Raw genomic sequence first — 21,079 nt, 5'->3', positions numbered from 1 at the left:
CAGTGGGACTCCTTGTGGGCCTAATTATTTTTCCTCTGAATTCACCTCATTGCAATATCAAGACCAAGGACTGTAAACCCTTTGGAACAAGGACTCCATCTTTATTTGGTTTATAAAATACCATACATGTCAAAGTTGATATGTAGGTAGTAAATAATCATGTGAAATGATACAGTGACAAATTTTCAGTGGTAAATGTACCTTATCCATGAATTTATAAGGCTTGTCATTTAAAAAAAACCCACTGCTGTGATAAATGTATTAGGGAAAAAACCTCTTTAGGCCAAATTCTTTGTGGGTATAAATGGACAATGGGAATCCAATGGGCATTGGAGAATCAGGCCCAGAATTTCTTTAACATAATAATCACTAGCAATACCACGATTACCACCTGTTAAAACTTTAGTAATAGTATTCCAAAAGCAGTCCATATGCACTGAATTATGAAAATTGAAATATTAGTTTTGATTCCATTAATCACTGGAAGAAAAATTGGCTCTAATCCCTTTTACCCCAATTTTATACATAAATATAAAGCAACCGTTTCCTCAAAAATGATTTTCAGTCACTAAGCACCATTAAGGAAAGACATAAAAGATATGAAGCGGTATATTGGGCCACTGGGACTTTTCGTTAGAAATTATGGCTAAGCTTGGAATGTTAGTAAATCTGAAAGGGACAAATTTATGACCATTCGCAGTAACTATGGAAACATTTTAATTTCTAGTTTTATGTTAAAACATTTGATCCAATATCGTAAGTGTCAAAAGTTACTAATTGATAAGAAAAGGCATATTTATTGTTTAAATCTTCAATGTACCCAACCCTGTTTTACTGACATTTTTTATGTATGGGCTGTTTCATTACATTTCTAAACTCCCCTGCAGAGACAGTCCACTAAAAGTAAATGGGATAGTGCAAAGTAGACAATATGTGTTCCCGGGTTTAGGGCATAAGTACCAGCTGGAGCCCTATCCACAGGTTCCAAATTTACCAGGAGACTTGGGTGTCAGCTCATAAACCATGTCTTCCTTACTGAATGAACAGCATGATCTTCAGCTGTAGATAATTCAACAGTGGCCTCTGTATTGAGAGATATATAATGTTGAGTGATTCAAGGGGATTTCATGCAGTTTTTTTAAAAGACAAAAAAGAAGTGAGTGAGTTGTCACATTTCAAAATTACATATGGAAATGAACCTTATTACTTCTCTTATGCTGCAGTAAATAATAGGCTTACTGAATTAGCTGTGCACCATGTGATTCAAAGAAGGAGTCCTCACACATACCTCTTTCCTACCACTCTGTGGGAGTGAGGATTTTTTTAATTCTTTCATTTTTCTATGTTCCTCCCTTGAAGAAATTTATAGCTTTGAACTATCTTCCCAAAGAGCTACAGGGGGCAGGAGGAACCCACAACTCCATCTCTGTAATAAACAAAACCACACACCCAATCTATTTAAAATGCTGTAGAAAACAATTAATTTACCTGCTTTCCAGAATGCAACAGAATTCACAAACTTCCCTGCCATGCCACTGCCACTTTCTTACCTGTGGAAACAACTCTAGGAATCATTTTCAGAATGGAATGAATGCAAAACAAGCAGCTCAAACTCTGTTTTCCTGTGGGTAAGAAGCACTTTATGTGTAATGCTTACATTCCTTAAGTACTACCTAGAAAAGAAGGGGTTAGATTCTAAACAGGAGTAAATTGGGGGTAGTTCCATAAGTTATGACAATTTACACAAGCTCGGTATCTAACCCAAGGTATAATTTTTTGATTTACAGAGATGGTGTATTATAAAGAAGTAGAGCTTTTTCTTTCTTCCAACTACAGTAAAATTAATTGCTATTATGTTACTGTATAAGAATGTCATTGTAGATACACCTGTTTTTCTTCATGCTCAGATGCTATAGGGCAATGATGGGGACTAAGAAATATGTCCCTGAATGGCAAATACTGAATATTGCCTTCTCTCTGTGACTTTTCCTCACAGCCTTTTTATCTGAGATTAGTCTCTGTGCCAGAGTAAAACTCCCTTTGGCACAGTGGCAGGCAAAGTACTACTGCCTGCCAAGCTTCTGAATTAATCACTGGTGAGTGTAGTACCCCATAAGTGAGAACCTGGAGGCTCAAAATTAACATGAATTCATTTTTATTTTTTGGAGCCCTGACACTGAGCAAAATGCACTAGAGTGTGATCTATTGCATCAGCCTGGTGTAAAAAGAAAGTTTTCATTTCTTTCTTACAGTGGTTGAGGATTTTGCATTTTTTTCCTACCATTTGTTATTTTGCATCTTTATCACAAAAGACACTATTTTAATTGTTAGCTCTGGTCACTGGCTGCCTCAAAAGAGAGGTTATAGACTAAATGGGCCATTAAGACTAAATTACCCTCTTAGCATTATGTTCATAGAACAATAACAGGAAGCAGGACATGGGGAAACCTGCAGGGCTGTCATCTGTACAACGTGCTCCTGACAAGTCAAGTGGGGCTGAATGACCCCAGAAGAACTGTCTCTCTTAACCCAGCTCTGGTGATAATTCAGAGAGCTAGGGCTGGCTGGAAAAGAAAAATTCTGGTCTGTGAAAAATGTCTGAGTTTTGAGATTTGGTTTTGTTCCACATCAGAATGAAATTGAGATTTTTCAAAACAACTGAAAAAAAAGATAGATAAGCCAATAGCAATGGCACTAATCTGGGATGTGGGAGACCAAAGTTACAATATGTGCTCTGTCTGATTCGTAGCAGAGAATTATTAAATATTCATTGGGTGAGAAAGAATTATGTAGAGTAGGGACTTGAGTCTCCTATAGCTCACATAAGTACTCTAAGCAGCATCAGTACTTGTTCTTTGATTGAGCATACATTCCATCCTAGACCTCAGAAACCTTCTTGATGAAGGTTTCATCTCAAGAAACATGTTTCTACAAAAAGTTTCAATGTTGACAAATTGACATTTTCTTACAAAAAAGCATTAACTAGTAAAATTCCAGATCAGCTCTATTCAGCATGTTTATACATTAGATTGAGTATTAGATGTCTGGGCAAGAAGTTTAGAAAACCTTTAGTGAATAGATGTTAAATAGATATAACTGAAGGAATTTATTGGGAAACTCTCTGGTCATCTTTGAGATACGGAACATTTAACTTATATTTTTACTTTGTGTTATTCCCAAAGTGTGTGGGGAAAAATAAAAGCTATTTTGCACAATTATATTGTTTCCCCTTTCTGCTGGGTGACAGATTCAGAAAGATATGGAATAAGTCACCTCAGACACACCAGCTCCTCTTGACTTCACTGAGTTCTTGTTGATTTCACTGTGCTCAGCATTTTTCAGATGTAGCTCAGTATCTTGCTATATTTCTTTGCTTTTCAGACAGTCTAAATTAAGCTCCCCTGGTCTCCCATTCCAGGCCATCTAATTATTGTGTTCTTCTAGTTGGCCTTATTTGAATGCTCTCCAATTTGTCAAATGTCATTTATATAATGTGGAGACCATTATTTGGAGGGGAATTACAATCATCTGGCTTATTAAAAGCTCATTCACTTACATATATTCCATTTCCCATAGGTTTCCATATAGTTATTAGCCATTCCAGATTCCGTGGTGTAAACAATATTATGAATAAAAAATGCTCCAAATTTCACTTCTTACGTATTCCCGTTTGTTCCTCTTATTCTCTCTAATGGGTTTCCTCAACAACTCTGGCTAACATTAGTGCCACCCTTTCAAAAGAGTTTATGTACTTCTATTAATTCTTGCAACCATTTTCCATTACACATGAGGAATGATCATGTTGTATGGACCTTCGGCTTATTTCCACAGATTATATTGTTCTCCAGTAAACAACTTCTATAAATTCCCACTGCCAAGCAAATGGAATAACATACCTCACACTGTTACTTCATGTGATGAAGAATAATGAAATTTCCTGCCAAAGGGCTATATTGGACATGATTTTGTTTTGATAGGCCAAATTCTTATTTTAGCTATACCGGCTTTGTATTTTCTTTATTAATATTCTTGCTGTGTTCATTGCTAGGTGGCAAACATGACATTGGGCATACATTTACTTCTCTTTGAATGTATTTCATTGCTAACGTGAATTATTTCCAGTTCCTCAACAGCAATCAGAAACAAATCTTTTAAACATAAAGTAAGAATTTGGCTATCCTGTTAATATGGTTTAATGTACTCTGATGTCAGATTTTGTTTTATCCTGAAATTGACTTCTTTCAACCAAAATTATTAACTAATTTATTATTAATTATGATTATTGTAAGTATTCAAAGAGGACAGAAAACGTCCAACTGAGTTTGAGATCCTTTTGTTCTAAGCACAGTGCAAACATAAAGTTAGAGATAGTTCTTGCCCCAAAGAATTTACAGTCTCTATACAAAAGATATACAAACAAATAGATTATCTCCATTCTACAGCTGAGATGTAGAGGGCAAGAATCTCATGCCTATACTCCAATTAGTAACACCATACTCCACAAATTGCCCCACTGACTTCAGTGGGGATATTTGTGTTCTAAAGAATTGTTCAACATAAAGAAAGATATCAAAATCTGCCCAAGAGGAATTATATGTCTTGGCCAAATTCACATAGGAAAACCAAGGCATAGAGAGACTAATGGCCTAATTTTGAGCATCTGCAGCTCTCATTCACTTTAATGGGATATATAGATGCACTTCTGGAGATCAGATCATTTAAGTAACTTGTCCAAGAGATCACAGGAAGTCTGTGGCAGAGCCAGAAACTAAATCCAGATCTCCTGAGCCCCACTCTAGTGCCTTAATCACAGGCCTTCTGCCATTTTTAACAACATTAATCTTGTCCCTCTTCAGCTATTCTGCCCTGCTTGTTGTCACACTTCGGGATGCAGTCGATCGAAAAGAGGGGCTGTTACCTCTTACCCTGTAACTCTTCACAATGCTTTACTACTGTAGCTCTTAGCCTGGGACCATCACAATCAGCAACAAGCATGCAGATCACACCTTGAGTGTCTGTGTGCTATGCAGCCAGCCCTGGTTCAGCAGCTCTGACCCCAACAACCTGTCTCCAGCCCCACTCTAGCTTCCACCAGTCTTTGTTACAACTTGTAAAATGATCCCGACACAGTACCAGTCCCAGATTTCCCTAAGCATCTGCCCTGAAGTTTCCAGGCCTTCCTGGACCAGTCAGGGAAATAATAAGGTTTGTTTGTCCCTCTAAAGACACAAAATGTACAGCTTACCACTTTAACTGTAGTTAACTAACACTTTAATTCAACCACAGTATGCTGTGAAATGAATGAAATGAAAAGTAAAAGAAGTTTATGAATTAAAAATAGGATTTTAAGTGAGATCAGATATGAAAAATAGAGATTGAAATAGTTACAAATAAAAGTGAAAAAAAATCTTTCTAGTGACTAAAAACTTAATCTAGCAAGGCACAGGCTTTCTTCAAAGTTGCTTTTCTCACTCACAGTCTTCCATTCTCTCATCCCTTGGTATTGTTCCTCCAGCATAGGTTGGAGACACAGTGATGAGTGCTAATGTGGACTGTCATGTATTGCCACTTTTTGTTCTGTACCTACTTAAAAGAAAGGATTACATTCTCCAGGTCTATAAATTCAGCAACTTATATATGTAAAATTTACTTTAAAAAAATCACAGAGTATAGGATAACTCTGAGGAACTGACTAACATTCCCTTTCTTTGAAACAGATTGCACATTTCTATGCCATATAAGCTATTAATAATGAGGAATTAATTTTACATATGGGCCTCAAATTATACCAAAATATTACAAGCTGATAAGAAAAAAGGCAAAAGTCATAGATTTATAGTAAAAAATGCTAGAAGACACATTGTCTTCATCAGAATAGTCTTTATTTTGCAATAAAAACTGTTTAAAATCATATAATAGCATTCAACTAATAGACTAAAACACTTGAAGGATCATTTGGGGATGAAGAGTTGTTTTGTGATTAGGACGCTAGATTGATAAATGTTACTTTTATCCCCAACTCTGCCACAGATTTTGTGTGATCTTTGTTTAAATCCACAAAGAGAACTTGGGCACAGCATTGCAACAACTAACTTTAGGTGCTCTGCTGCCCAGCAGAATCTTCACCTGCAATCTAGGCACCCAGGCTCTCTATACAATCCTTACCTTCTGTCTGGACTTCCCTCTCTGGGCTCCTCTCTGAGGCTGACATTACTGTGTCCCCTGAAAGGAAAGGTGACCCTGATCCACCGGTGGGCTCACAGCTACCAGCTATGACAGATCCTTCACTGATCAGCAAAATCCCCTCCTTTCACTCAGGTTGGGCCTGCTTCCAGCTACAGAGCCCTTCAGGTCTGTTTCCACCGCAGCGGTCATCAGGACCCCAACTTCCATCTCCAGGATACATGTCTCTGTGCACCCCAGGGCAGGCCCTGTCCTCTGCTGACCTGCAACTTCCTGGCAGTCAGTAGATGGGAAGGCCTCCCTGTTACAAAATGGAACATCCCTTTTCCCCCAGGGAGATGATCACAGGACAGGAGTTGGCTCTATCCAGCCCTTCCAGCAGGGACCTGCCTTGAGCCCTGGTGTTACAGGGAGTGGTTACCACCATCCCTGCCCCCAAAGCTGCATTCTCCACTGCTACAGAGGAATTAAAGAGACACTCTCCTATTCCCCCAGAAGCACATGTGATTTCAGCCTCCCCCCTGGGGCTTTTAGCACAAGATTCCTTCTTGCTGCTAACGAACCCTGGGTCAAATTCTGCCACATCAAAGAAATCATTCCTCAGTAGAAATGTTGCAAAATTGTGTGCCACTGCTGCAGCAGTCAGTTCAGCCTGCAAATCAACAGTTCCTATGTTCTCAGTGGTACCTGATGACAGAACAAGGAGTAATGGTCTCAAGTTGCAGTGGGAGAGGTTTAGGATGGATATTAGGAAAAACTTTTTTACTCAGAGAGTGGTGAAGCACTGGAATGGGTTACCTAGGGAGGTGGTGGAATCTCCTTCCTTAGATGTTTTTAAGGTCAGGCTTGACAAAGCCCTGGCTGGGATGATTTAGTTGGGAATTGGTCCTGCTTTGAGCAGGGGGTTGGACTAGATGACCTCCTGAGGTCCCTTCCAACCCTGATATTCTATGATTCTATGTGTACCTTATCTAAAGGTGCAAGGACTTTGTAACCTCCCACCAATTCTAATTCTGCCATTTTCCCTGGTATCAAATCCTTTTCATGGATTGGTCCCTTCTGACCACAGAAATTTCTGCACCAGTGTCTCTCCATCCTTGGAACACTTTGTCAGTAAGTTTAATAGCATGTATATGCTCACTGCTTGGTTGTGCAGATGCAACTTTTACAAATCATGTGTGGAAAGAGGCAGCAGCCTAGGATACCTCTGTGTTCTGAGAAGCAGCAGCTTCATGTGTTACCTGCTGCCTGTTCCCACTCAGCCAAGGACATTTATTCCTCAGGTGCTCAGTGGACTTACAATGATAGCTCTTTTGGGCTCCTCTGCTTGTACAGGAGATTTGGGATGAGTAACAGGGGAATGGGGAAGTGAATGATCAGCCTCCTTTTTCCCAGGGGTAAAACGGTGATTCTGCTTTCCACCAACCCTCTACCCCTCTGCCAATGGATTATGTTTTAATTGCAGCTTGTGATTTCTTGAAGGAGTCTGCAAACCCCACTAATTCCTCCACTGCATCTACCTTTTTGTCACACAAATACTGTTTTACATCATAATTGAACATATTCAGGAACTGTTTTTGAGTAATCAGATCACACATTTCTTCCAAGCTTGTAATGCCTTTTCCCCTTACCCACTTGTCTAACAAATCTCTCATTTCATTTACATAAGCCACATTACTCAATCCAGATCCCCTCTTAAGACTCCTGAATTTAACCGTGTAGGTTTCAGGTGTAATCTGAAACTGTTTCAAAACCAGTTCCTTAAATTTACCATAGTTTGAAGTATCATCAATAGGCATCTTATTGAATATGTCCAGATCTCTGCCAGTCAGCTTTGCAACTAAAGTGGTCATTGTTTGATCTTCAGGAATCACGTGGAGAGTACACAGTCTCTGAAAGGTGATTGAAATATTCGGCAATATCACTGGATTCATCATACTGTGGACATAACTGCTCCCATTTGTGGATTTTTGGGGAAGTTGAGCTAGCTGATGAAGGATTTTGTCTCTTCCACTCCGTTACAGTCAGTTTATGATTCTAGGTCTCAATCTGGGCCTGTATTTCTCTGTCTTTTAACTCCAGGGCTAGCTGCCTCTCTCTCTCTCCTTCTCCTGCCTTTTTTCGTCAGCCTCCAGGTGCCTGAGTTCCAGGGCTTGCTGCCTCTCTTCTTGAGCAGCTTGTTGGGCTAACTTCTGGGCTTCCATGGCTCTTTTGTGAGCAGCCTCCTCCCTGGCTGCCTCTGCTTCTTTGAGCTTCATTTGAAACTTGCGGTCTTTTGCCTTCTCTTCTGCTTCCAGTCTGGCCAATTCTAGTTTTGTAGCTGCCTCACTGGTAGTCATTTTCCTGCTTTCTTGTGCTTATTTCTCTCACCCAAAATAAACAAACAGAAAATAACAAACCAGTAACCACTTTGTCTATTCTCCAGCCACCATACTTAAAACTCACTTAAAATCATTACCAGTGTCTCAAAGCAATCAGTTGTGCACAGATCCTGCTTGACTATGCCACTGACACAGGTTTGGTCATAGAAACTCCCTCAAAACTGTCTCTAGATGTGCTGGGATACCACTGAGAACAAACCCCCCTGACAGAGAAGGCTTCCCTCCACTCCCGTCTTGCATAGCTAGACACTCCAGTCAGCTATAGCACAGACCAAGAGGTTGGGCCACGCCCCCTGCAGTTCACAGAAACTAAGATTCACTTAGGCCTGGTCCACACTAGGACTTTAATTCGAATTTAGCAGCGTTAATTCGAATTAACCGTGCACCCGTCCACACCAGGAAGCCATTTAATTCGACCTAGAGGGCTCTTTAGTTCGAATTCGGTACTCCACCCCGACGAGGGGAGTAGTGCTAAATTCGACATGGCTATGTCGAATTAGGCTAGGTGTGGATGCAAATCGAACTTACTAGCTCCGGGAGCTATCCCACAGTGCACCACTCTGTTGACGCTCTGGACAGCAGTCCGAGCTCGGATGTTCTGATCAGCCATACAGGAAAAGCCCCGGGAAAATTTGAATTCCTTTTCCTGTCTGGCCAGTTTGAAGCTCATTTCCTGTGTGGACGTCGTGGCGAGCTCAGCAGCACTGGAAGCGATGCAGAGCTCTCGAGCAGAGGAGTCCATGCAATCTCAGAGTAGAAAGAGGGCCCCAGCATGGACTGACTGGGAAGTCTTGGATCTGATCGCTGTGTGGGGCGATGAGTCTGTGCTTTCAGAGCTGCGCTCCAAAAACGGAATGCAAAGACTTACGAGAAGGTCTCCAAAGCCATGGCACTCAGAGGATACAGCCGGGATGCAACGCAGTGCCGCGTGAAAATCAAGGACCTGAGACAAGGCTACCAAAAAATCAAAGCGGCAAACGGACGCTCCGGAGCCCAGCCCCAGACATGCCGCTTCTACGAGGCACTGCATGCCATTCTCGGTGGGTCTGCCACCACTGCCCCACCAGTGACCGTGGACTCTGAGGATGGGATAGTGTCGAGGGGCAGTTTCTCGGCGATGTTCGCTGATGGGGAAGATGAGGAAGGGTTTGTGGAGGACGAGGCAGGCGACAGCGGTTACAATACTGCTTTCCCCGACAGCCAGGATCTCTTCATCACCCTCACAGAGATCCCCTACCAACCCTCCCCGGCCGTTAACCCGGACTCCGAATCAGGGGAAGGATCAGTCGGTAAGTGCTATAAACATGTAAACATTTATTTCTTAACAAAACAGGAATAAAAACTATATAAAAAGAAGTTTAATGCATATAGGTATTGAACAAAAATCCTCTTGGGACAGTTCAACGAAGCTCTCTGAGAGGTACTCGAAAAGCCTCCTTAGGAGGTTCCTGGGGAGAGGTGCCTTGTTGGGTGCTCCGTGGAAGCACACTCTTCCGCGCCAGGCCATCAGGAGGTATAATGGGAGCATCGCCTCGACCAGCATGGCAGCATAGGGCCCTGGTCTATGCAGGGATTCACGCAGCATTCGCTCTCTGTTTGTCCTGGAGACCCGCCTCAGGGTGATCTCGCTCGGTGACTGCTGCATCTAATTAGGGGAATTACTTTAATGTTACTATTGTGAATGCTTGACTTTTCCTTTGCATAACAATGACCGTCGTTTAACAGCCACGTGTTGTAGGCTGCAGAGGAAAAGCATACAGGGATCTTTCCCGTGCACAGCCGCGAGGGGCTGGAACAGGGTCAGACTTTATGCTTTCCAGATTGCCTGCAGCAGCAGGGCCCTGCTATCCATTAACTGTTAAGCAGCCTATAGTGTAGTGCTTACCAGGCCTGGCTGCTACACGGATTCTGCTGTCCTGCCCCGCTTGTCCGATCTCCAGTGCAAGACCCCAGGCAATGAAAGCGAATGCCGAAAATTCGAACTTGTCCTGAGAGCACATGAGATTAGGTGCCCTGTATGGTCTTGTTCACAGAAACTGAGTAGACTGTGTTCAGTGTTCGCAAACATGTATCTTTGGAAGGAAATCACTTCCTTTTTCCCATCACACAGCTGCGGCTCTTTCCCGAATTGCCCCGGCATCCCCCTCACAGAGGCTGGCGCAGATTAGGCGGCGAAAGAAAAAGACTCGGGACAAGATGTTCTCTGAACTGATGGCCATCTCCAGAGCCGAGGCGGCCCAGCAAAGCCAGTGGAGGGAGACCCTCTCTCAGCAGCAGCGCTCACACAGCGAACGGGAGGACAGGTGGCGGCAGGAAGACCAGCAGGCGACTCAAACGCTGTTTGGACTAATGAGGGAGCAAACGGACACGCTCCGGCGCCTTGTGGATGTTCTGCAGGACCGCAGGCAGGAGCAGAGAGCCCCCCTGAACTGTATCTGCAACCGCCCTCCCCCGCCACAAAGTCCTGTCCCCCCCTCACCCAAAATCACAAGAAGGAGGGGCGCTAGGGGCCGTGAAAACTGTCACTGCACCCCAGCAGAGCGCTCATGTACCAAACAGCTCTCATTCCCTAAAGTATGAGAATTGCTTGCCTTCCTGGCTCACCCGATCCCAAATCCCAGTTTCATCCCCCAACTGTATAGTTGAGTATTAAAAATAGTTTGCTGTTCATCACTGTTTCCGTCATGTTTCTTTGCAGAAGACTTTGTGTGAAGGGTGGGGGAGGGGTTTGTTAATTGCATAGGACAGCCACCATTAACAGGGTACAGACATGGGGGCAGGATCAACAGCAGGTCACACACAGAGTGCAGTCACTAGGCACCCGGGTCACTGTGCGAGGTGTCTGTTGCCCCAGGTCAGTCTGGGAGGTGTATGTTGCCCCAGGGTCCGAGCGCCTGGCATCCACAAATGGCAAGGCAGGCTGCCCATACCATGCCCTTCCACCCTAGCCATGAACCTCTCCGATGCCCTGAGCCCCAGCCAGAGCCATCATCCACCCACACCTACTCACCCTTCCCAAACACCCCTCACCCCTTCCTGCAAACCCACCCCTTCCTGCACACCCTCCGGTAACCGTCCTCCCCCCAGAGACCGCTGTAGGAGCAGGAGCCTGTCAGTCCTCGAGTGTAGAAGCGGTATGTACATCACTGCACACCGTACCCACCACAGTCTGCATCCCTGTTGTAACCCTTGAACGAGAATTCGTTAGTAAAGAAAACTTTGTTAATTAAAAATGTTCCAATAACTTTATTTTTAAACGTCTGTTGGAAGGGGGGAAACCTGGTGAACAGGGTATGTAACCGCTGAAAAAAGACAATAGGAACTGAAACAGGGGCAGGTTCAGCTTCTCTGTAAAGAGACTGGACAGTCATAGGTTACCCTGCTCTCTGAGGAACCTAGCTTTCAAAGCCTCCCGGATGCACAGCGCTTCCCGCTGGGCTCTTCTAATCGCACGGGTGTCTGGCTGAGCGTAATCAGCAGCCAGGCGATTTGCCTCAACCTCCCATCCCGCCATAAAGGTCTCCCCCTTGCTCTCACAGAGATTGTGGAGCACACAGCAAGCTGCAATAACAATGGGGATATTGGTTTCGCTGAGATCCGAGCGAGTGAGTAAGCTCCTCCATCTCCCCTTGAGACGTCCGAAAGCACACTCCACCACCATTCTGCACTTGCTCAGCCGGTAGTTGAAGAGCTCCTTGTCACTGTCCAGGGCGCCTGTATAGGGCTTCATGAGCCAGGGCATTAGCGGGTAGGCTGGGTCCCCGAGGATCACTGTAGGCATCTCCACATCCCCAACACTTACTTTGTGGTCCGGGAAGAAACTACCTTCCTGCAGGCGTCTAAACAGACCAGAGTTCCTGAACACACGCGCGTCATGAACCTTGCCCGGCCACCCGACGTAGATGTTGGTAAAACGTCCCTTATGGTCCACCAGTGCTTGCAGCACCATTGAAAAGTAGCCCTTTCGGTTAATATACTGGCTGGCCTGGTGGGCCGGTCCCAGGATAGGGATGTGAGTGCCATCTATAGCCCCACCGCAGTTTGGGAATCCCATCGCGGCGAAGCCATCTATGACGACCTGGACGTTTCCCAGGGTCACCACCTTTGAGAGCAGTAGGTCAACGATTGCGTGGGCTACTTGCATCACAGCAACCCCCACGGTAGATTTGCCCACGTCAAAGTGGTTCGCTACTGACCGGTAGCTGTCTGGAGTTGCAAGTTTCCAGAGGGCTATGGCCACTCGCTTCTGCACACTCAGGGCTGCTTGCATACGGGTGTCCTGGCGCTTCAGGGCAGGGGACAGCAAGTCACACAGTTCAAGGAAAGTGCCCTTACGCATCCTGAAGTTTCGCAGCCACTGTGATTCATCCCAGACCTGAAGCACTATGCGGTCCCACCAGTCCGTGCTTGTTTCCCGGGCCCAGAATCGCCGTCCCATAGCATGAACGTGACCCATTGCCACCATGATCTCCACGGCGCGGCGTACCGTGCTTTGTGAGAGGTCTCTGCCACTCTGACACTTCACATCCTCACCGCGCTGCTGGAGCCTCCTCGCCCGATTTCTCAACAGCTGACTGTGGAAGAGGTGTTCGATAAGGTGCGAGGAGTTGACAACGGTCATAAGTGCAGCGATGATCGCAGCGGGCTCCATGCTCGCAGTGCTGTGGCGTCCGCACTGTCACTGACCAGAAAAGTGCGCGAACAGAGTTCCCGCCGGCGCTTTCAAGGAGAGAGGGCGGGAATGACGGTTGAATGATGACAGTTACCCAAAACCACCCTCGACACATTTTTCCCCCAGAAGGCATTGGGGGCTCTACCCATCATTCCAATGGGAAGCGGGGACTGCGGGAACTGTGGGATAGCTGCCCAGAATGCACTGCTTCCAATGTCAACGCTTGCCCCGTTAGTGTGGACTCACAAATTCGAATTAGTGTCCTTGGTGTGGATACACAAATTCGAATTCATCAGGTCGAATCCACAAATTCGAACTAAGTTAAATCGAACTACTCCTGTAGTGTAGACATACCCTTAGTCCAGAAGTTTCTCAGTTAACAGGTATTTTCCCAGCACCCAGTATTCAGTCTTTCTGGGAGCCTAAACCCCAAATGAATGCGTTTTACTCTGTGTAAAGCTTATAAATTTTAAACTCATAAATTGTCCAACCTCTATAACACTGATAGAGAGATATGCACAGCTCTTTGCTCCCTGAAGAATTAATTATTTACTCTGGGTTAAGTAATAAGCAAAAGTGATTGTATTAAGTATAAAGAGTAGGATTAAATGGTTCCAAGTAATAACAGACAGAACAAAGTAAGTTACCAAGCAAAATAAAACAAAACATGCAAGTCTAAGCCTAATACAGTAAGAAACTGAACACAGGTAAATCTTGTTATGTAAAGCCTCTGCTCAAATGTGATTGTAAGAACTGTAACTTGTATCATTAAGTTCTACAACCTTTTTGCAGACTTTGTAACTTCAATTATTGTTAACATAGCCTTTTAAGTTTTGTAACCTTTGCAAGCTCTGTAACCTTTTCAAGTTAACACTTGTATGAACTTCCAAACTTTGTAATATCCCATCACGCAATCAGAGAAAGTGTGAACAAGGGAGTATGTGGGGAAGATCACGGAATGTGAACAAGGGAGTGTATGTGGCACTGGGTGGAGAGGAACTGCAAGGAGAAAAGAGCCGGGAGACAGGAGACAGGGGTGACTGATGTAATCTGCCCTGAGAAGGCAATCATGGGGTGCTGTAAAGAAAAGAAGAACCTGGTATGCATAAAAGAAACTGGTCTGGGAATGCTTCTCGATGACGGACACAGAAGAAAAACTCAGTGTACGTGACAGGAGCCACTCAGTTCCAGAAAACGGAAGAAGGCATGCACAGAAGCTGCTGCTCCCTGACCTGCTCACCAGCCTGGATTCATGACTGCAGGAGGACACTCCAGATCTATCATGCTTTGGCTTCTCGGCTCCCATGCTGTCTCTGGTAACTCTCTGCCTGTGTAAGTGTGTGGGTGCATGAGGGTATGAATGTGGTGAATGTGTGCATGTGTGGATAAGCACCATCTCTTTTCTATATCATGCAACAGCGGCATCGTAATAAAACTAATACAAGTGTGACCCTGGACTGGTTTTTAGGGGAACTGAGGTAACAAATCTCACCCTCAGAGATGTTCTAATAAGCTTCTTTCACAGACTAGACTCCTTGCTAGTCTGGGCCCAATCCTTTTCAGACCAATGTTGTGATTTATGGCCTGGGTCCAGCAATCACTCACATCCCCATAGTTACAGTCCTTTGTTCCATTTTCTTTCAGGCATCTCTTTCGGGTGGAGAGGCCATCCCTTGAGCCAGATGAAGACCAAATGGAGAGGCTTCCTGGGCCTTTTATATTCTCTCTCTTGTTGGCAGAAACCTCTTTGCTCTTCTGTGCAAAATCACAGCAACAAGATGGAGTTTGTTTCCACTTGGGCAATTCACATGTCCATGAATGATTCAGCTTTTTGCGGGCCAATGTCATTGTTTACATGTTAGTTTGAACGTTCCCAGGAAAGCATCTCCCAAAGTCCATTGTCAGTTAAGTGTTTCTTGATTGGGCACTTACTCAGAATAGTCCTTTCTCAAGAAGCTGACCAAATGCTTCACTGATGCTACTTAGAATCAAACACATTGAGATACAAGCACATAGCCAAGATTCATAACTTCAAATACAAAAATGATACACACATACAGACAGCATAATCATAACTAGCAAATTACAACCTTTCAATAGACACCTTACTTGACCTCCTTTATACAAAATTTGGTGCAACTATAGGACCTTGGTTGCAATAATGATCTATATCGTCAAAGTTCATTCAATAACATCACAGGGAGAGTCATGAATGCATACAGCATGCACACAGAAGCCAAGGAGCTGCCTAAAACAGCCAATAAGAAATGCCAAGGAGAGATACCTAACTCTGGGTCAGAGGAAGGCAGCAGTCTCCAGCTGGGATTCACAGCTATGAACCGTCTCCTGGAGTTAGGTGCCTATGCCAGGTCATGCTTTTCTCATGAAACATGAGGTGGTCTCTCCTGCCACGTGAAATCCACTGTTGGTTATGAGATGCTCAGAAACTAAAGTAATGGGTACCAGAGAAAAGCCTATAAATAAATAAAATTAAAAGCACTATGCTGTTAAGCCAGCAATTTATTTCTCTCAGTCCTGGAAGGTGTGATCACATCACAAACCATAAGATTTATTTGTTGGTTTGTTTTTCTCGCTCTTAGTTGCTCATTCAACCTAGGTTTAACTTGGTAGTTCTCAATGGTCTCAGTGAATTTTTTTTGGAGCTCTTACAATCCTATATTATATTTATATACTGACTCTAACATTAAATACTATATACAGAAATCAATTTATACCTATCTGGAGGGTAGCCTCTTCAGGCGTGGATCATGTAAGGTGCTTAACAGAATATAGGAAAATGTCATAAGACTTTAAAGCAGGAAATGAAGACAAAAACTCTCTCTCTCCACTTGAAAATACAGATGAAATGTAGGCAAGCAGAAAGTTGGCAGGTGGCCAGGACTTTGGTGCAAACAGCTCAATACATGAACCATGCATCAGAACTTCGGTTTCAGAGCTCATCTGAAAACCTAATAGGTTCTGTGCATTTCACAATTATTGCAAACCCAGTATTTAACTCACCACTTAATTCCATATACAAGATACCTCGGTATGAAGAGCACAGTATCAAAGCAAAATGATTATATTCTATTGCAAAGCTACTGTAGAAGGTGCTTTTTCCAAATCAATTTATGTTGGAATTTCCTAAGCAATAATAAAGATGAAGAAAATTGTAGTTTTAATTTAAATTACTGAGAGGCTCACATGTTTATCTGTACTCTGTTTTGGTAAATACTCAGTACAAATGTAGTAGCACAGCCATCAAAGGCTTCATTGCTCCTTAATCCTTTAATAAATGTCCACCATAAATCTTAGTAGCAGATTATGCACATGCCAAATCTATTCATAGAGTGGCTGAGTGGATTTAAAGACCAAAGATACAAAGTTAAGATAGTATTGCTTAGCTTGTTACAAACAAAAATAAAGATGTGAGCTTTTCCATGAGTCGTTCATTATTTTCCAGGTCACACAAACTGAAGTTCTGATTAGATCATATTGTAAACAGCACAGCATTAAAAGAAATCTTGCAATTTGTCAACATAAGCTAATAGTGCTTCCGTCCATAGTTAGTTCTGTTTATCTGCAATCTTTCTGCCCCATTCCTGATGCTTTATTTTGATAATACCACCTAAAGAATAGGAAAATGGTTTCCAAGGCTATTTAGCTCACAAAACAGCCATATCAGCTTCGTAAGTAAAGATATTTTCAACCTTTGTAGTTCATTCAGCCTGGGGAATCTCAGAGCTTATTACCAATATTAAGAATTAATTTTAACACTAGCCCTCTATGAGATAGATAATTATTTGCTGACTCACTTCCTCAAACCGTAGTCAGAGTTTGATGGAGGCCTGAAGGCTAGAGAGCAGCATTGGGAGTTGCCTGCTGACATCTAAGCTGCAGAGCCAAAGCCCAGGGCCACAGAGGGCTGAAGGCAGTGGAACTGTAGAGGAGCTTACCTGTTGATGTCTCCATGCTGGAATCAGAGCATTAGAGAAAGCTGAAGACCAGGGGGAGTGATGGATGGATTCCAAGTATAGAGCTATGGGAGGTTCTTTCTGGAAGCGTGGAGTTGCACTTCACCTAGAAAGGCTGGGGTGGCTTAAAGGACAGAAGAGAACCGAAGAAGAGCTCAGTTGTGGTGGAAGATGCTGGAGTGTGGTATGTGGGGTGTAATATCATGGGATTTTAAGGACTATATGCACAGGGGTTGATAAATGGCCTATATTTGGAGATTTTTGTTATGGACAATTTGTTTTTATAATAAACAGCTCTCAAGGAGGTTATTATTAGGCACAACAGTTATTGTGGTGTTTCTGAGGACACTGAAGGAGGGAAACTGAGGAACCTGCATCTGTCACACTGTGTTGGAGGATGTTCCAAGTGGGGCCACCCTATGACACCAGATTATCCTCATCTGTTGGTTCCTATCACAGTTCTGTTTACCACAATAATGACAAGCTCAGTTCATTCTCTTTGCTAATCGTAGATAGATGTTGTGGCTGGAGACACCAAATGACATTGTTAATGCATACTCCTCCAATTTCTTTTACTTAGGCTTTGTCTACACTGGCACTTTCATCATTAAAACGTTTGTCGCTCAGGGATGTGAAAACACACCCCTCTGAATGATCAAACTTTTAACTATGAAAAGAACCAGTGTGGACAGTGCTTTGTCGGTGGGAGCCATGCTCCCAGTGACGTAGCTACTGCCCATTGTTGGAGGTGGTTTTATTTTGTTGCCAGGACAGCTGTCTCCTGGCGATAAAGAGCAGCTACAATGGCACAGCTGCAGCGGCACAGCTGCCCCACTGTAAGGTGTACAGTGTAGGCATAGCCTAGTGTGTGAGTATAATTATACCAGGAAAATTCACTGTGTAGACAGGCCCTTCAAATACCCAGACTGTGTCACTGATGTCTCCTCTACTGGGAAGCTGACTTGCATAGTACTGACATTAGATTAAGCATTGGATAATGGTGTTGGACGAAGGGGCAACTCGCTTGTTTGCTATATATATATCTGTGATGGTGTTTTAAGACAATGTACTATGGCAGCTCTACTGCCGAGCATGAAACCAGCACTACAGCTGTATCAACTCAACAAAATACCTTGTTCATGAATTTATTTAGCAATTAATTATAGAGATATTGTGTTTCAGAGACTCCAAAAGCTCAATAATGGCTTTGATTTTGAAAATGACACTTCATAGTTAATCAGTTCAAAAGGGAATGGAGCGTGTTTGTGTATTTCGGGACACAAAATGAGAAATCAACCAGGCTTTTCTGTTTAGAAATACCAGGGATCAGTAAAGCCTAAATTGGCCCAGATTGTGCCTTAATATGGCACTACCATTTCTATGCATGGTTTCAATTAACATTTCTGAAGGCTTTCATCATGTGTGTGTGCTGTGGCCACATGTGGAAGCCTAGAGCCTGATCCAATGTTCATTGAATTCAACAGGAACCCATCCACTAACTTCAAAGAGCATGGGATCAGGCCTTTAATTAGTAACATTCTGCACTACCAACATACCTGTATTTGAGTCTCTCAAAGCATTTTTAAAACAATCAAGCTTCATACGGATGAACTGTGACTCATAGAAAATAAGTGATTTGTTTAGTCCCATGCACTAAATGAGTGGCAGATCTCGGAATGGAAATCAGGACTTCTGGCTCCCATTCTCTTAATCTAACTAATAGAAAACAAAATTCCATCTCCTGAGAGAAGGTTCTGAGCATTTTTGGTAATGGGCTATGAAACGTCCAGTGTTAGGCCACAAGTCAGAATGTAACTTGCAGCTTCCTCTCTCACATTGAGAGGTCCCTGCAGATAAGGGTGTGGGTGCACTAGTAGGACTTGGGATAGTAGCTTGAACAGCTACTGCTGGTAGCATACCACTGAGCATTGTTCAGATCAACTGTGTAGCTGGTCCTTAACTGTAAAATGGGCTTCATCCCCCACGTTTTGGGCAAGTTCGGATCTGAATTTGGATCCAGAGCCTAACGTGTTGGCTCAGGTCCATCTCTCATTTGTATGTGCTTGGGTCCATCTATAGCTTGTGTGAGCTCAACTCAGCCCAAACTTACTTCATAGCTAGGTCTCTGGACTTTTTTTTAATTCTGTAATATCTCCCTTCCTTTTTACATTTTCATTGGCCTCATTTTTAAATTTCTCCATTGAGTCTAATTAAGTTCTTCCTAAGGATTGTGAGCTTTATTTAATTAAATTAATGTATTTATTTATATAATAAAAGCTAACCTGCTCACCAGGCTGGTTTTCCCAGGCTCCCACAGCTGTAAAATAGAGAGAATCATACACCTAGCTTAAAGTTAAATACATGAGTGAAGCACAAGGAACATCATGATATTGTAACAAAACCATGACAAGCTAGGACTTCACAGCTGTCACTCTTCTGCACACCCCTGGGCATTCAGAACTTCATTGCCATAGTGGGCCTCTGTTGTAATTAGGGCCTACTAAGCAGGGCCGGCTCCAGAGCCCAGCGGGGCAAGCACCCGCCTGGGGCGGCCCTTTCCCGGGGGGGCGGCAGGCTGGGCCGGCGGACCTGCCGCAGTCATGCCTGCGGGAGGTCCACCGGAGCCCCGGGAGCAGCGGACCTGCCGCAGGCATGACTGCGGAGGGGACGCTCGGCCGGCGGCTCCCGTGGACCTCCCGCCGGCATGACTGCGGACGGTTCGCTGGTCCCGCGGCTCGGCTGGACCTCCCGCAGGCATGCCTGAGGCAGCTCAACCGGAGCCACCGGACCAGCGAACTGCCCGCAGCTGCGGGAGGTCCAGCTGAGCCGCGCGACCAGCGGACCTTCCGCAGTCATGCTCGCGGGAGGTCCGCTGCTCCCGCGGCTCGGGGGCGCCTCCCGGGCATGACTGCTTGGGGCGGCCAAACTTGTAGAGCCGCCCCTGCTACTAAGCCTACCCCAGCTATGAACTTAACTGTGGAAAAGTGGCTAGAATTAATACAACAGATTCTTCTACTACTAAAGTGCAGGCCCCAACCTCTTAAGATAAAGGAGAATATACTTTACTTTTTTTCCATTATATTATGCATGATGCATTAAAGAGCACTTCTGATTGATTGGTGTCAACAAGAAAACTATATAGTAACTTTTTTACAAAATGAATAAATCTCTCAACATGTTACAGATAGCCAAGATACACACCTAATTCACTGTTTTATGCCAGGATTACTGAATTTGCTACATGATTGCAAATAAGAAGAGAGGTGTTCAGGAAACAATCTTAGTCCCAAAGTCTGACTACTTTCATCAGCTGGAGATAAGCACTTGTGTTACCCCAGCATTTTGCTGGCTTGAGTTCAATAATGGTAGGGCTTGACTGCCTGTATTCCTTGCATTCAACTTGCTCCAGGGTTTTGTTTCCCTCCAGCTAGGGTACATCCAAATGGTCCAGAGACAAGACAGTTTCTGACTGCTACTTTCTTTGAAATGCACAACTTACAGTGGGAACTGCATCACTCATTTCCATCAACACAACAAAGAGGTTATTAAGTGTTTGCCACACAAAAAGCTTTAATTTTTCCAGCTGGATTCTCTGGCAGCCTCCTCCGAGCACACGATTCTTGTCACTGTGGTTTAGCACTGTTTTTAAATGCTTTTACTTTAGCCGCAGGGCAGGCTAGTGTGCAGCCTTTCTGCTTGGTCTTTTTCGTCTACTCCTCTCCACTGATAATGGAAGGGAGGTGCTGAATTGAAAGACCTTGTTGAGCAGGGCACGTGTATTGATGTGAAATGATTCATCTTTCTGATAATTTCTAATATGAGGAACAAGGTCCTATTTATCACTTTCCACTATCTCCTTTTCAAAAAGT

The 21,079-nt window shown here is 43.7% G+C and overlaps 1 long non-coding RNA gene across 1 annotated transcript; it reads right to left on the bottom strand.

Annotated features, from left to right (window-relative positions):
- Positions 1–800: 800 nt before the first annotated feature.
- LOC123368587 lies at positions 801–17,318 on the bottom strand. The gene is made up of 3 exons (XR_006578829.1): positions 17,193–17,318; positions 1,489–1,550; positions 801–1,083 (listed from the first exon to the last, which is right to left on the bottom strand). It is a non-coding gene; the product is annotated as an uncharacterized LOC123368587 (long non-coding RNA).
- Positions 17,319–21,079: the final 3,761 nt, after the last annotated feature.

This window comes from Mauremys mutica, chromosome 4 (assembly GCF_020497125.1).
Source record: "Mauremys mutica isolate MM-2020 ecotype Southern chromosome 4, ASM2049712v1, whole genome shotgun sequence".
NCBI lineage: Eukaryota > Metazoa > Chordata > Testudines > Geoemydidae > Mauremys > Mauremys mutica.
This window is presented reverse-complemented; position numbering and strand designations above follow the sequence as displayed.